The sequence below is a fragment of the Gobius niger genome (genome assembly GCF_951799975.1).
Source record: "Gobius niger genome assembly, chromosome: 12".
Classification (NCBI taxonomy): domain Eukaryota; kingdom Metazoa; phylum Chordata; class Actinopteri; order Gobiiformes; family Gobiidae; genus Gobius; species Gobius niger.
This window is the reverse complement of record NC_136863.1, coordinates 1894082-1911529: the sequence shown is the minus strand read 5'-3', so window position 1 is coordinate 1911529 and position 17448 is coordinate 1894082. Positions and strand designations below refer to the sequence as shown.

The following is a 17448-nucleotide window of genomic DNA, read 5'->3' as shown; positions in this document are numbered from 1 at the left end:
TGACCGAGAGACACGCAGGCGCCTTTGACCACCTCCGTCTGCGAAACACACGGCACGTTACACTTCACAGTGACCGAGAGACAGAGGCACAGGCCGCACTATATAGTCACTATATAGTCACGATATACTGACTATATAGTCACTATATAATCACTATATAGTCACTGATTCTGTTGGCGATTCGGACACAAGCCACTACTTTCTCCGAGCGCTGCAGCTGCAGATATGTTTTTTTATTTTTTTTATCTGAATTTATTTATTGTTACAAACATTTATTTTATGAAACAGAACGACTGTTTTGTCACTTTTACAGGCGTTTTATTTGTCATTTAAATTAAAATTAAAACTATTTTTCCCAAAACAAAACAAAAAAATCTCTCCAGCGTGAGCTCAGAGACGCCGAGAGTCGGTCAGAGCCCGGTGTCCGAACACCAGCAGATTGAGCGACTACATCTGATAAAAGTTCAATAAACTCCGGGAATAAAGTATTTCTGTGATAAAAACCAAACTCAGAGACAGTGGAATATTTATGGATAAATACGAGTCAGATACGCTTTTACTTCACATGGATTTTACGTGAATGTCTTGGATTATTCGAGAGGAAGCTATCGGTCATTTAACAGCTCCAGCTAAAGGTTAGCAGCTAACGTTAGCATGAAGTTATCGGTCATTTAACAGCTCCAGCTAAAGGTTAGCAGCTAACGTTAGCATGAAGCTGTCGGTCATTTAACAGCTCCAGCTAAAGGTTAGCAGCTAACGTTAGCATGAAGCTATCGGTCATTTAACAGCTCCAGCTAAAGGTTAGCAGCTAACGTTAGCATGAAGCTGTCGGTCATTTAACAGCTCCAACTAAAGGTTAGCAGCTAACGTTAGCATCTTTTCACCGTAACCGTTTATATTCAGGTCGTTTATTCCTGAGAAACACAAACACTCGACTGAAACAGCTGATTTACTTCAGTCGTGTTTAGTTCAAAGACCTGTCTCTGTCAGGCTCTTCTCCCACTCTCCCAGTGCATTGTGGTCTATATTGACCCGCTCAGTGACCATCGATGCTCACTACTTTTCCAAATGCATTGTGGGAAATTTCGAGTGCACTACTTTTTTCTCTCTGGACATTCAGACACCCCTACGACATGTGACCCCTATATAGTCACAATATAGGGAATAGTGTGGACAGTCGGACACAGCCACTGACTCACAAAAAAATTACAAAAAATTGAGAAAAAATTTACAAAAAAGTGACCAAAAAAATCGACAAAAAAATCGAAAAAGTGACAAAAAAAGTCACGAAAAAGTGACAAAAATGAGACGACTGCCCAACAAAAAAAGTGATGGAAAAAAAATCTGATGATGTGAGGAAAAAGATCAATTTAGTTTTGTAGATCTTAGCTTTCAAATGAGGTGTTACACTGGCCTACAGGATTTGGGTAAAGCTGAACTGGAGAAAATGGCGGGAGTTAAGAGGTTACAGAAAGTGTTTCAGCTGAAATCCCCAAATTACTTCCCATGTGGTACACGTTTCCTGACTTTGGGGATCAGGACGACACTGGAAACAGATCTTCCACTCGTTATTGTTCTGTTTTCTGGTTCTACTAAAGGTCTGGAACCACAGTGGCTCAGAGAAACTTCACCTGAACGTTTGGACACAAAGGGGGAACATTCCGCCGGAGGAAGTGACGGAACCGATGCCCATATAAGGACAGCACAGTCGGCGATGGAGAAAGCGCTCATTGACACAGACTGTAATTACTGCCACAGCCTCTGACGACTTAATGACACACGTCGTCTCTGCTCGCTCGCTCGCCTTCACACCTGGGCCAGAAGAAGAAGAAGAAGAAGAAGAAAGGAAGTCCAGGAAAAGCAGCTGGAAGAGGAGCTCCAGATGACGCGAGAGTAAATTTAGCTTCTGTTCTTCTGCCAACACGAGGACACGAGTGACGTCAAGATCAACAGGCTCCACACTCGTCACGATCAGGGGGCTCCCCGAGCACATTTTCTCCAGCTTTACCCCAATCCAAAAGCTTCTGGAGAAAAGGTGTGAAAATAGCGACAGAACTGAGACAAAAACAAGGATGAACATGTGAAAAAAGTGAGAAAAAATGTCCAAAAAGTGACAAAAAAATTTACAAAAAAAATGACAAAAAATTGACGAAAAAGTGAAAAGAATTTGACAAAAAAATGCGAATAATTTGACGAAAAAGTGACAAAAAATTGACAAAAAAGTGAGAAAAAATGGACGAAAAAGTGAAAAGAATTTGACAAAAAAATGCGAATAATTTGACGAAAAAGTGACAAAAAATTGACAAAAAAGTGAGAAAAAATGGACGAAAAAGTGAAAAGAATTTGACAAAAAAATGCGAATAATTTGACGAAAAAGTGACAAAAAATTGACAAAAAAGTGAGGAAAAAATGGACGAAAAAAGTGAAAAGAATTTGACAAAAAAATGCGAATAATTTGACGAAAAAGGGACAAAAAATTGACAAAAAAGTGAGAAAAAATGGACGAAAAAGTGAAAAGAATTTGACAAAAAAATGCAAATAATTTGACAAACAAGTGACAAAAAAGTGACAAAAAAATGGACCAAAAAAAATCGAAAAAGTGACAAAAAAGTCACGAAAATCTGACCAAAATGAGATGACTGCCCACTCGTCACGATCAGGGGGCTCCACACTCGTCACGTTGGCACAATTCCATGTTATGACATTTATCGGTTCATTTCCAGGAGCAGAGACGATGACGTCGCTCGAGGCCGTGACGGTGATTCTCTTCATTTAGGACTTTTTAATCTGATTAGGGACGCACTGATCCGATACTGGAATCGGATATCGGAGCCAATACGGTTAGTGGGAAGGGCTGGGCGATCAAGGAAAAAAAATGGAAACACTTTATAATAACTACACCTTATTTAGACTTAATAAATGTTGAATTAACACTTAATTCATCATCAGTTCTTTTATTAAGTGTGACTAACTTAATAACTACTTTACTACACTTAATTAATGCTTAACTCATAATTAATAGGTCTTAACATACTTCACTTATTCATCATTATTTAATAACTAAATAATAATGAAGTAACCGTTTATAACTACATGTATAGATGACTTATTACACCATGATTAAACCACACGTTAACCTCTTAACTCCCGCCTGAACCGAGGATCTTTTTCCTCACGTCATCACATTTTTTTCCTTTTTTTGTTGGGTATTCAACTCATTTTTGTCACTTTTTTGTCAATTTTTTTATCAAACTTTTGTCATTTTTTTTGTCATTTTTTGTCCCTTTTTTTTTTCTTTCATTTTTTCATTTTTTTTTTTTAACATTCTGGTTATTTTTTTAAGAAAATGTGCTCGGTTCAGGTGGGAGTTAAGGGGTTAATGATCAATAAGTGTATAAATCACTATTATTATTATAAACTAATACTGCAGTGCATGAGTTATTCAGTCAGTTACTAACAGTTAAGAGTATTTGTGAGCTTTTCTAAAGTGTAACTATTTAGGCTTTATTACATATTAAAGTTTACTGTCTTGCCCCACATCAATCAGAATCAAGAAAAGACATAAGGATATGACTAACATGTTCATATTTAACATTTATTAAGTCTAAATAAGGTGTAGTTATTATAAAGTGTTACCAAAAATTATTTTGCCCATATTGATGGATCTCGAGTGAGAGTCCTGGTCTCTGAGGCTCCTCACGTGTTTCTGTTTCTCCTTTAGACGAGTTAAACTTTGTCGCTGATTTTACAGTAAAACCTCCAGCTCCTCTTGGTGCCGCATGTGTCGTCTGTGCTTCCTGTTTGTTTGGGCCGAGTGTTTCCCTGGGATTGCCCTGACAGGCGCTGCAGCTGCCCCGTCCATATTTATATTTTTTTAGCTCCTGAAGCTTCTGAAGCTCCAGGCGCTCTTGACACTCATGAAGCTCCTCTTGAAGCTCTTCTTGAAGCTCCTCCTGAGTCTCCGCCTGCAGCTCCAGAAGCTCCTCCTGCAGCTCCAGAAGCTCCGCCCTCTCTCAGCCCTGACGTCCTGCTCCGTGCGCCTGATGCCTCCTGTCACGGGGCTTTCCCGATGCTTTCTGACGGATCTGCCCTGAGGCTCAGACCAGAGCGAGACCTGTCACGTCCTGTTAGCTTCGCTCCATCACCGGATTCACACCAGGACCAGGTCTGGGCCCGGTGCAGGTTCAGGAACTGGAGCTAAACAACACCGACTCTGCACCGTGCAGATGTTCTGATGTTCTGAGTGAGGATCAGGCTTTAGGTTAGAACAAATCTAAAGCTTAATCATCCTCCAATAATAAACATTTACACACATCAGAGGAGGGAGGAGTTTACATGGAGTCCTACTGTGGTTACTATGGCAACGCCTGGACCTTTCCACATGAAACAAAAACTGTCTCAGAGTCCAGAGTCTTCTCTCTCAGCACAGATGGACTCAGGTCACGTCCAAAAGAGGAGACAAAGACCAAAGATCCAGGAAGGAAGGAAGGAAGGAAGGAAGGAAGGAAGGAAGGAAGGAAGGAAGGAAGGAAGGAAGGAATAAAGGAATGAAGGAAGTAAGGAAGGAAGGAATAAAGGAAGGAATAAAGGAAGGAAGGAATAATAAAGGAAGAAATAAAGGAAGGAATAAAGGAAGGAATAAAGGAAGGAAGGAATAATAAAGGAAGAAATAAAGGAAGGAATAAAGGAAGGAATAAAGGAAAGAATAAAGGAATAAAGGAAGGAGACAAAGACTAAAGATCCAGCTTTTCTGCGTCAGACTCTGATGTCCCGCTCTGACCCAGAGCGGGACAGCGTGTTACTGAACATACATGAACACATACATGTAAACACACCGGAGTGTCCCCTCACCCTCCCTCATTCATCCTGGCCTGTTGTACATGTTTTAGTGGTAGAGGAAACCTACGCAGACACTAGGGTTGTGCCGATGGTGATGGATGGGCGATGTAGAGCCACCATCGTGATGCCCCGCCCCCTCCTGTCAGAAACACGCACTGATCTTCCGTGGGCCTTGTAAACCTACAAACTGTGCAGGGATTTCACTGTAAATTCAGTCACGAATATAACTAATCTGCGCTAGTTTAATTCAAGTAGATTTAAGTCATTTCTTAGTATTCTTAGAGCATTCTTTTAGGATTATGGCCAAAAAGCTGCTCTGCTGAGACATTTAAAGGAATTGACAGTATTTTTAACATTTCTAGAGAACTTTAACCTCTTAACTCCCGCCTGAACCGAGAGGATCTTTTTCCTCACGTCATCAGATTTTTTTCCATCATTTTTTGTTGGGTATTCAACTCATTTTTGTAGCTTTATTTGTCATTTTTTTGTCATTTTTTGACATTTTTGCCTCTTTTTCATCCATTTTTCTTCACTGTTTTCTCACTGTTTTGTCACGTTTCCATCATTGTTTGGAGGCCGGTCTTTGCCGCCCAAGGCCCAAAGCTGTGGAACGCACTTCCGGTCCAGCTTCCAAACATCGCTGAGTCGAGTGTTTTTAAATCACAGTAAGACACATTTTTTCAGAAAAGCTTTCGATGCAGAGCCACCGACTCGATGCTGCTTTTATGTGTTTTTGTATTTACTGTGATTCTTGTTTTATCCTGGAAAGCTCTGGGCACCTTCTGGTTGTTGTCGGGCGCTATACAAATAAAATGTGATTGATTGATTGATTGATTGATTGATTGATGCTCTACAGGGCAGGGCGGGGTTAAATCAGGCCGTATGTTTGACAGCACACACTACATGGTTCTGTCGTCTTTTTGTCGTCTTAATCGATAGAGTGAGTCTGTTTGAACTAATCTCAGATCAGATCAAAACACCAAAGCCAACGGAACAAAGAGAAATCCCCCACATTAACTTTTACTGGATTTTTTTTTTTCTTTTTTCACTGGAAATTATACAAAATAATCTGAATTAAGGTTTTAGGTTTTATCTGCGTCAAGGCCAGACCAAATCCACTCAATCTTTAGATTTAATCTCTTAATTCAAGTAGATTAAAGTCATTTCTTGGTATTCTTAGAGCATTCTTTTAGGATTATGGCCTAAAAGCTGCTCTGCTGAGACATTTTAAGGAATTGACAGCCTGAACCGAGAGGATGTTTTTCCTCACGTCGTCACATTTGTTTTCCATCATTTTTTTGTCGGGTATTCAACTCATTTTTGTAACTTTATTTGTCATTTTTTTGTCATTTTTTTGACAATTTTTGATCACATTTTGGTCACATTTTTTGTCATTTTTTGTCACATTTTAGTCATTTTTTTGTCATTTTTTTGTCATTTTTTTTGTCATTTTTTTGTCATTTTTTGTCACAGTTTTGTAAATTTTTTATCACATTTTTGGTTATTTTTTTGTCATTTTTTATCACATTTTTGTCACATTTTTTGTCATTTTTTGTCACATTTTTGACATTTTTTAGTCATTTTTTTGTCACATTTTGGTCAAATTTTTTGTCATTTTTTTTGGTCATTTTTTTGTCATTTTTTTGTCATTTTTTGTCACAGTTTTGTAAATTTTTGATCACATTTTGATCACATTTTGGTCACACTTTTGGTTATTTTTTTGTCATTTTTTGTCACATTTTGTAACATTTTTGTCAATTTTTTGGTCATTTTTTTGTCAATTTCTTGTGACATTTTTGCCTCTTTTTCATCCATTTTTCGTCACTGTTTTGTCAATGTTTTCTCACTTTCCCACGTTTCCATCATTGTTTGGAGGCCGGTCATTTGCCGCCCAAGGCCCAAAGCTGTGGAACGCACTTCCGGTCCAGCTTCGAAACATCGCTGAGTCGAGTGTTTTTAAATCACAGTTGAAGACGCATCTTTTCAGAAAAGCTTTCGAAACAAAACCACCGACTCGATGCTGCTTTTCTGTGTTTTTGTATTTACTGTCGTCTACTGTGATTCTTGTTTTTATCCTCTGGGCACCTTCTGGCTGTTGTCGGGCGCTATACAAATAAAATGTGATTGATTTCATTGATTGATGCTCTACAGGGCAGGGCGGGGTTAAATCATCGTGTTTGACAGCCCACACTACATGGTTCTGTAGTCTTTTTGTCGTCTTAATCGATTTCATATAGAACGCACACACACTTCACCAAATTTATCCAAAACACAACTGAATCTGTTTTGTTTTTCGCTTGAATCAAAATGGAGCAATGTCATTATTTTAAAGCAGTTTAAATGCAGCTGGATCAAACGAGACTGTTTTGTCCGCAGTGTTTTCTGGTCTGGTTTTCTCTAACGTGGTTTAAACTGGAGCCGGTTCAGTTTGAGTCTCGGTCCCTCTGATAAAAGAACAAGTGTTTGTTTCTGCCGCTCCATTCGAACACATTAACCTTTGATTAAAGATGAAAGGCACAATCTGACCCTTGTTCTCTGCATTTGGGGAGTTTTCGGTGTATTTCCTCTGTTTTTTTTCCGCTCGGCGTGGAGGACGAGGAGGAGGAGGAGGACGAGGAGGAGGAGGAGGACGAGGCGAACGCCGGCGCTGCTGTCGATGGAAACGAGGTTACGGCGCCCGGAGTCACCGCGGCGCAATTAAAGCTCAGCCTCACCGCGGCGGGAGCGGCGCATTTACAACGCCGTTATGAGCCACAGGAGGGGGGGGGGGGGGGTAAACACAGAGGTGTCCAACATGTAAATATAGAGGGGGGGGGGGGGGGGGAGAGGGGGGGGGGCAGGTGTCCTTAAAGAGAGAGAGACGAAAACAGCCCTAAAGTTTAGTCTCTTTGTGGATATTTGTCCAGACTTTAGCCACTGCTGTCTCCCACTAAGGAAATGACCATATTTGGATCACGGAGGGAGGGAGGGAGGGAGGGAGGGAGGGAGGGAGGGAGGGAGGGAAGGAAGGAAGGAAGGAAGGAAGGAAGGAAGGAAGGAAGGAAGGAAGGAAGGAAGGAAGGAAGGGAGGGAGGGAGGGAGGGAGGGAGGGAGGGAGGGAGGGAGGGAGGGAGGGAGGGAGGGAGGACCAAACTAAGACCAAAAATGAATCACTTTTGTAGAAGTGTGTTTGTCATGTCCTTTCAGGCCTGGGCGATCATGGAAACAAAAATAATGATTATTTTCCCCATATTGATCGATCTCGATTTTCGATTCGATTCTTTTGGTTTAATGAAAGAAACAATAAATGTGTGTTTCCTGGACGAGCAGGTGAGCAGATGTCACGTGGTGCAGTTCCACGTATGACCTGAGGGGGCACAACCTGGGAACGTTTAGCCTCAAAGGCCACGACGTCACAGAGACAAACTTCAGATTTACTTAAAGAAATGAGTAAACTCTGCATTTATTAGCAGGGAGGCACCGATACCACTTTTATAAAAACGATACGAGTACTTTGATTTAAGTACTCGCCGATACCGAATACTGATACGAGTACAAGGCATTTTCTTCAACGTTCTTACTTTTTCACAGCAGATTGGTTTGTAATTAGTAAATTTACTCATGTACATTTCCTTAAGTAAAGTGGGCGACACATTTAAGAGCCGTTATATTAGAATTGTGCTGATGCCATTTATTTATTTATTTATTTTCATTCAATATAATTTGTTATTTTTATGTCTCTGTCCATCATAGACAGAAAAGCCCATGTCCTAAAGCTCCCAATGCCTGAGCTTTATTCATTTATGTGTTTTATTTAACAATAGTATTGAGATGTTACTTAAATGGTCTCTTTTCGTCTTTACTTCGGCTCCTGTAGATTTTCTCGTGTGTTTGTAGTAACTTAGCGAGAAGCTACAGCGTTTTCATTGTTCTGCTGCAGCTCATTTTCCCTCAATATAAACATGCTGTATGTCTTTAATCTGGATTTTCTGAGGACTTTTTAGTCGCTGGGTTAGTTTTTCAGATGAATAAACCCCTGGGCTTAAAACGGCGTCAGAATGTCCAGAACTGTTAGCCGCGAGTTAGCATCGTTAGCCTGTATGTTGTAAACACTGCAGACGCTGCAGCGCGAACAACATTAAGCTCTGGTTAAATCCAGCTCAGACTCTGGTTTAGAGAGCGCAGTCTGTAATAAAGTCAGCTCTATGTGGATTATTGTGTTTACACTAACGAGAGCTGCGCCTCGTATGTGCGCCTCGTAGGTGCACTGGCCGCACATCAAATGGTGTCGGTTTCTGGTATCGGGACCTCATGAATGAGTACAAGCCTGTATCGGTATCAGTGCATCCCTATTTATTAGTAACCCGCCCCTGGACGAACGCCTCACTCGTCGTTTTGTTTTTGTTTCTGCCATAGTTTCTTTTTCTTTCCATAGTTTTTTTAATGTGTTTGACACTTTTTCATCACCTTTTTGTCTTTTGTGTTTTTCTTGTACATTTTGTTTTTCTGTGTTTTTGTCGTGTTTTCGTCTTTTTAAATCGTTTTTTTCATGTCATTTTTGTCACTTTTTTGTTGCTTCTTCTTCTCTTTAGTCGTGTGTTTTTGTCGCTTTGTTTATTGTGTTTTTGTTGCTTTTCCGGCTCTTTTCCTTTTCGATTTGGGCAAAGCCAAAGCCGATCTGGAGTTTTGGCGCCGGACGCTCCTCACTGTGGCGCTCCTCACCGCGGTCATTAGTCCCGCGAGTCCCAAAGGCCACAGAAGTGTAAATGAAGCTCGCCGCCTTTGTTTGCGTCGCCGTGGAAACCTTTTTGTCTTTGGGTCCTTTGAAAAGCGGCTCCGCTCGTCCACCGCCGCCGCCGCCGCCGCGCCTTTGTTCGTGACGCCATCGCTTCATTAGAGGGTTTATAACGCCGACGACCGGACCGGGCTGAAGGAAGACGAGAAGGAGAGTCCAGGAGCTGCAGGACGAGGGGGGGGCCACAAGGGGGGTCCGATCTCTACTCACTGTGATAATAATAATTATACATATTCCATAAGGCTCATTTTTAGTATTTTTTTTTTTTTTTTACTATTTTTCATTTTTCTCCCCAATATTTTTGCCTCAACTGCTCGTTTTCCTCATTTTTATTCCCCATTTACTTTTTTTCTTTTCTTACACAATCTCTCCCAATATTCACCTATTTTTCTATTTTTTTTCGACACCAAGTACTTTAACGGTGCTTTTCGGTTCCGGTGCCTTAACGGTGCTTTACCTGTTTTATTTTAATTCAACAAAAATAACGTGTATTAAAAGTATTATTCAGGAAAAAGACCGAAAACAGCAGAACAGAAGCTCCACAGATTAAACAGAGAAAGGACATTATTCCCTCCTGAGCTGCAGAGTCAGATCCACATCAGGACACGCTTTCTTTCAGCTAAACTTTTCTAAACTCACTGCACTTTGACGAAGCGAAAGCTCCACACGTCAAAGATCCTGATGGTGTGAGCCTCACTCTGACACTCATCATTTACTAAAACTGGACCAACAAAGTCTAACACAGAGTGAGCCTCACTTTTCTATAAACCAGCTCTGATATTCCCGTCTCTGCAGCTGCTGTAAAGTTATAAGAGCACGTAAGCTCCGCCCAACAGCACGTAAGCTCCGCCTCCGGGTCTGTCGCTAAAGGTAAACGCGTCTTTCTTGTTGTCACGGCTTGGTTTTGCTTTTCAATTCGCCTAAAAACTAAAGTTTCTTATTCACTCCTGGTTCAGTCCTGGCTCAGTCCTGGCTCAGTCCTGGCTCAGTCCTGGCTCAGTCCTGGCTCAGTCCTGGCTCAGTCCTGGCTCAGTCCTGGTTCAGTCCTGGCTCAGTCCTGGCTCAGTCCTGGCTCAGTCCTGGCTCAGTCCTGGCTCAGTCCTGGCTCAGTCCTGGCTCAGTCCTGGCTCAGTCCTGGCTCAGTCCTGGCTCAGTCCTGGCTAGGGATGGGCACCGTTAAATGGTTCCTACTTGGAACCGACCGAAAAGCTCCGGTCGGGGGCGGTATCGAAAATTTTTAATTCTTTCGGTGCCAACTTTCGGTTCTTTTTCTCTCCAAACGTCAATATATGACCCTCAGCGAGTCTTAAAAAAGCAACATGAACGTGTGCAGGTACTGAGCGGCTTCAGTGCAAATGGAGCGAAGCAAAGATATGTTTCATAGATGTAGCCTAACTTATAGGAAGCAAAGCTATAACTTGCTAAACTTCTGTAATAGAGATGACAGAGCCGCGTCTGCGTCAGGACTGAGCAGGACTGAGCAGGACGTGAACTACACCGGGTAAAACCCAGAGCTAAACAAAACCAGTTATGAACCAGGACTAAACCAGGACTGAATAAGAAACTTGAGCTTTTAGTCAAATTGAAAAGCAAAAAAGAGCAGTGACAACAAGAAATACGTCTTTACCTTTAGCGACAGACCCGGAGGCGGAGCTTACGTGCTCTTGTTTACAACTTTACAGCAGCTGCAGCGACAGGAATATCAAAGATTGTTTGTTTGTTGAAAGTGAGCGCTCACTCTGTATTAGACATTGTTGGTCCAGTTTTGGTAAATTGTCAGTGGCAGAGTGAGGCTCACACCATATAAGGATCTTTGACGTGTGAAGTAGCTTTCGCTTCGTCGAACAGCGCAGTGTGTTTAGAAAAGTTTAGCTGAAAGAAACTGATGCCTGATGTGGATCTGTCCTGTCTCTGCAGCTTCAGAGGTAATAACGTCCTTTCTTTCTTTTTATCTCTGCTTAAGTGGAAATTGTGCTCAAAACACGAAGTCACAGGCGACGCTGCTGCTCCTGTGTAGCTTCTGCTGTGCCGTTTTAGGATTTTTTTCCTGAACTATACTTTTAATACACGTTATTTTTATTGAATTAAAATAACATAGGTATCGAAAAAAGTACCGTTAAGGCACCGGAACCGAAAAGCAGGTATCGTTAAAGTACTTGGTATCGAAAAAAAACGAACGGTGCCCATCCCTAGTCCTGGCTCAGTCCTGGCTCAGTCCTGGCTCAGACGTGGCTCAGACGTGGCTCAAACGTGGCTCAGACGTGGCTCAGACCTGGCTCAGTCCTGGCTCAGTCCTGGCTCAGTCCTGGCTCAGTCCTGGCTCAGACGTGGCTCAGTCCTGGCTCAGTCCTGGCTCAGACGTGGCTCAGACCTGGCTCAGTCCTGGCTCAGTCCTGGCTCAGTCCTGGCTCAGACGTGGCTCAGTCCTGGCTCAGTCCTGGCTCAGACGTGGCTCAGACCTGGCTCAGTCCTGGCTCAGTCCTGGCTCAGACGTGGCTCAGTCCTGGCTCAGTCCTGGCTCAGACGTGGCTCAGTCCTGGCTCAGTCCTGGCTCAGACGTGGCTCAGTCCTGGCTCAGTCCTGGCTCAGACGTGGCTCAGTCCTGGCTCAGACGTGGCTCAGTCCTGGCTCAGTCCTGGCTCAGTCCTGGCTCAGACGTGGCTCAGTCCTGGCTCAGTCCTGTCTCAGTCCTGGCTCAGTCCTGGCTCAGTCCTGGCTCAGTCCTGGCTCAGTCCTGGCTCAGTCCTGGCTCAGTCCTGGCTCAGACGCGGCTCTGTCGTCTCTATTACAGAGGTTTAGTAGTTGTAGCTTCGCTTTAAGGCCAGTTCTTGCTCCAGTTCTCGTGTCTTGTGAGTCTGAAGAGGTCTGTGAGTTAGAGCTTTAAGGTGGAGCTTTTCTTCGCTCCGTTTGTGCTGAAGCGTCTCATTATCTGCAAGAACCGAAATAATTTTAGTTTTTCGACACCTCCCCCGCCTCCCCCGCCTCCCCCCATGTACAAAGACCTCCCCCGACCGGAGCTTTTCGGTGTAACGGTCCCGTCCCGGTCCAGGAGGAGGGTAAAGTATAAGAGCCTCGTCTGCACTGAGTGGACTCTGAGGCTCATCATTATTCAGGAGTGCTTTGAGTTTATGAATGTAGTGAGTGAGTGGGAGGGGCCGATGGCGATTCCGTCAGTCTACCTCAGGGCAGCTGTGGCTACAATAGCAGTTTAGTCTGTTTTAGGTCGTCATGGTTACTGTAGGTCTGGTTTACTGAAGACTGGTTTTCTGAAATCATGTAAAGTTCAGGCGTTTCGCTCGGGCCGACTCTGCCGAGCGGAGATTGCGTGCCTCTCGCTCCCGTCACCTTTCGTCTCTATCGCGGTGGCATTTCCGTTTCCCGCTGCCTTTGAACGCGGCGCCGCTCCGCTCCCGACCTCCGCGGCGCCCCCTGCAGGGACCTCCGACCCCTCACATTTAGCTCGTCGTTCGCTGAACTTCAGAAGTCACGGCTCCTTCCAGAAGACGAGGAAAGCGCGGGGAGAGGGTTCAACATGAAAGAGCTTCTGTGCGTTTGTTTACCGACGCCGCAAATATCACGGGACGACTGGAAACAAAACGGAGACGCGTTCGGGATCCACGTGTAGCAGGAAAGGCGACGCTGTGATACAAATATGGGCATTTCCAGGGATGCACCGACACCGACACCGACACGACACTCCCGAAAACAGAGTCTGAGCTGGATTTAACCAGAGCTACATGTTGTTACTGCTGCAGGGTTTACAACAAAAATGTGCTGGAAAAGCAACAAAAAAGTGACAAAAACACAACAAAATGTGACGAAAACGTGACGACAAAGCAATGAAAAAAGCGGTGAAAAAAACAACGAAAACATAACAAAAAAATCCCCAAAAACAAGAGACGAAAACACAACGAAAAAGTGACAGAAAAGTGACGAAAACAGGCCCAAAAGCCACAAAAAAGTATTAAAAAAGCAGCAAAAAGCAACAAAAACAAACAACAACAAACAAAAACGGAGCGACAACGTGACAAAAAGCTACCTCACTTTTCTAGATTTTATCTTTCAAATGATGCGTTACGTGTTGCTCTCCAGTCAAGAAGCCTTTGGATTTGGGTAAAGCCAAACCAGAGAAAATGCTCTGGGTTAAGGCGGGGTGTAAGAGGTTCAAACATGTATTTGTGGAAGTGTCACATTTACGCTGACCAGAGTCCAGGGCTGGTTTTCAGTCCCAGTTCCGCCCCTGGAGCGACATCATCAGGTCACTGAATTTAATCTTTATTACGGACACATGTGCAACACATGATCCACAGTTACATTAAAAATAGAGAATATGGAAATGTATTAAAATACTGCAAATAATTACAGCAACACTGACAGTAAAATATAAACCCCGTCAGTTCTAACTGTTGGTCACAAACAGGCCTGAGGTCAGAGGTCAGTGACTCCACATTATTTACATGAGGTGAATCTGAGCTGATCTCAGATGCTCCAGAGTCTGGACAAGTGTCCGAGTCGACACATTCATGGATGTATTTATTTTCTGACAGGGTCATTGAGAATAAACACAGTAAAAACCAGTTTGAAGCTGATGCTTTTGCTCATGATCAGCTCCAGCTCCGGTCGGGCTTTTCTGCACTAAATTAAAATGATGTTTGTTTGTACATTTTGCATTTCTTTATAGGCTCAGACAGAAACTGGACCTGACTCTGAAACATCACTGATGCTGAAGCAAAGTGGGATTCATTACAAAAAAACAAATTGTCTAAGTCTGTCATTTCAAACTTAGAAGCTCAGCAAATGTTTGGCTGATTGAAAACATCTGGAAGCTTAAACATATGCAGATGTACAGACTATTTTAAGTTATTTTATAGCAAACAATAAAAAGTTGCTGAATCATAATTGACTTAATATAAAAGGCTTCGTCTGTTGCGGCCCCGACCAACACTGGGTTCGCATTTTTGGCCCCCAGTCCAAATGAGTTTGAGACCCCTGGTCTCAAACAGGCTAAACATACAGGCTAATGTTGCTAATGATGCTAACTAGCCGCTAACTCTTGGCTAACAGTTCTGGTGATTCTTACTCGAACTGAAAACTGCAGGGAACACATCTGGATTTTTCTCTTTAAATGTCTTCATCTGGACACTATGTCGTTGCATATGCAGTACAGTAGGGGGCGACATGCGCTTTTGTTTGTCTGCCAATCATCTTAAAGAAGAACAGCAGCTGTGCCCTTCCCCTGGGTAAGGACGGTCGAATGTAGCTCTAGTTCAACTTTCCTGCCACCGGGTCGGAGTCACCAATACACACTAATGGAATCACGAAGAAGCTAGCAGGCTAACGGGCAAAGCTAACTGCGGGCTAGCTCCACTTAAACAGTATTTACAGCCAAGTCTGAGTGAAATAAATGATCTCCAGTGTGAACAATCTCCCTCTGTCCCTTTGTCTTTTCTGTCAGTGTAGGATTTACTCTCACGGACGATTAATGTGGAAAAACACAACATGTACAACAGCTGCAGCGGCGCTTACGGCCTCTGGGGGCAGGAGTTACTTAGTTCTGCTTTAAACGTGGCTCGATCCGTTCTTCAGACAGAAATTATTACAGAAAAGGCCTTATTTTTAAGGCGAGACACTGCAGGTGAACAGGGGGAAAAAAAATGTAGAGACGTCAATTTGAAGCTTTTGCTGAACATCACAGATATAAATATGAGAAAAACATGTATTGCATTTTTTCTGTCATTTTATGTTTTCACATAAAAATAAGGCATTTTGAGCATTAAAATGGCCAAAATTGCCTATATTTTGGGCAACGAAATCAAAATAATGAATTGAGCCAGATTAACATTGATGGTGATTTGGGATATTTTGTTTAGTTTTTCAATAAAATAATCATCAGTGAAAAAATCTGTAAAAACTCAAATCCCGCCTGTTTTTTTGGTTTCAAAGCTGAATAAATCAGGCTAGGAATTAGATATTAAAAAATCCCTCTGAAAAAACCTTCAAAATCTTGTTGTGTCTCAGCCTGTAAAGTGTGGAGTCTGTGGGAGCTTCTATAAGGGCTCAGGCTCTGCCCGAGTGCGGCTTCTCTCATTCAGAGAAAACCAGCCCTGAAGTTTTGTAGCGAGTGCTCATGCTCGGCCCGTTCTTCCACTTTTCCGCTCCAGCGTCTCGTAGGAGGAAAAACACCATATTTGGGTGAAAGCGTCATCACGGGGCCCCTTAGCAGGACACGTGGATGTCAAATCTGTCAATATTTATGAATGAAAACCCGCGGGAAAGACGGCCTTTCTACTTCCGGGTCGCCCCCACCTCGCAGACAAAACATCATCAAATAAACATCATCATTTTTATATCGGACATGAAAACTAAGATGTAAAGGGAGGAAAACAGATACAAATCTACACTTCCACCACTGCGGGAAACATCAGTACTTTCACCTAAAGTGTCTCGCCTTAAAAGAAAACAGAAATCTCATATTCATGGCAGCATCTACTTCAGAAGTTTCCGTATTCAGAGTCTCTGCGTGTTCCTGGTGAAGTGCTTTGAATGTAGGCGTGAACATAAACATGACCCCGCGAGGCCGACACCTGCGGCCGCGGCGCCGTAATCATGTTTCTGTGTTTGTCTGATGAGCTCTGGTCGGTTCAGATGAGGTTCATGCGTTTAGCTCCTCTGCAGCGGTTAGTCTCATAATGTCTGCTTCCTCCATCGATCTGCCCCGGCCGGAGCCCGGGAGGCCCCGAGCGTGACCGCGGCGCCGGGGGAGTCATCAGGGCCGGCGCCTCTGCTCCGTCTGACCATCGTCTGACCATCGTCTGACCATCGTCTGACCATCGTCTGACCATCGTCTGCATCGTCTGACCATCGTCTGACCCTCCTCTGCATCGTCTGACCATCGTCTGACCATCGTCTGACCCTCCTCTGCATCGTCTGACCATCGTCTGACCATCGTCTGACCCTCCTCTGCATCGTCTGACCCTCCTCTGCTCCTCCTCTGCCCCGTCTGACCCTCCTCTGCATCGTCTGACCATCGTCTGACCCTCCTCTGCATCGTCTGACCCTCCTCTGCATCGTCTGACCCTCCTCTGCATCGTCTGACCCTCCTCTGCTCCGTCTGACCATCGTCTGACCCTCCTCTGCTCCGTCTGACCATCGTCTGACCCTCCTCTGCTCCGTCTGACCCTCCTCTGCTCCGTCTGACCATCGTCTGACCCTCCTCTGCTCCGTCTGACCATCGTCTGCTCCGTCTGACCATCGTCTGACCCTCCTCTGACCATCGTCTGCTCCGTCTGACCATCGTCTGACCCTCCTCTGACCATCGTCTGCTCCGTCTGACCATCGTCTGACCCTCCTCTGACCATCGTCTGCTCAGTCTGACCCTCCTCTGCATCGTCTGACCATCGTCTGACCCTCTGACCTGCTGTGAGTCTAAAACATGAACGACTGAGCAGAGAATGAGCCGCTTCAGCACAAATGTTTTGTTAAAGCGAAGCAAAACTATAACTTTACTAAACTTTTGAAATGATAAGACACGACAGAGTCTGAACCAGGACTGAACCAGGACTGAACCAGGACTGAACCAGGACTGAACCAGGACTGAACCAGGACTGAACCAGGACTGAATAAGAAAGTTCTCAGGCAAAGAGAAAAGCACATCTTTACTAGAGGTCGACGATATCGGCCGATCTCGTGCCGATAAAGGCCGATATCTGCAGGACCTAAACTGCCTCAGGGGAACTGAGGAACCTCACTCAGTTTGACCAAAGCTCAGTGAATGTGGAGCTCACGTCACTTTGAAGCTCAGAACCCGGAGACTTCACTCACCTGTTAGCTTTAAC

General features: G+C 43.8%; 1 protein-coding gene across 1 annotated transcript in view; it reads right to left on the bottom strand.

Annotated features, from left to right (window-relative positions):
* Positions 1–17448, bottom strand: part of pdzd8 (PDZ domain containing 8) — a gene marked incomplete at its 3' end in the record, with an annotated part of 69030 nt that overhangs the window by 12697 nt on the left and 38885 nt on the right. The gene's annotated exons all lie outside the window — the stretch shown is intronic.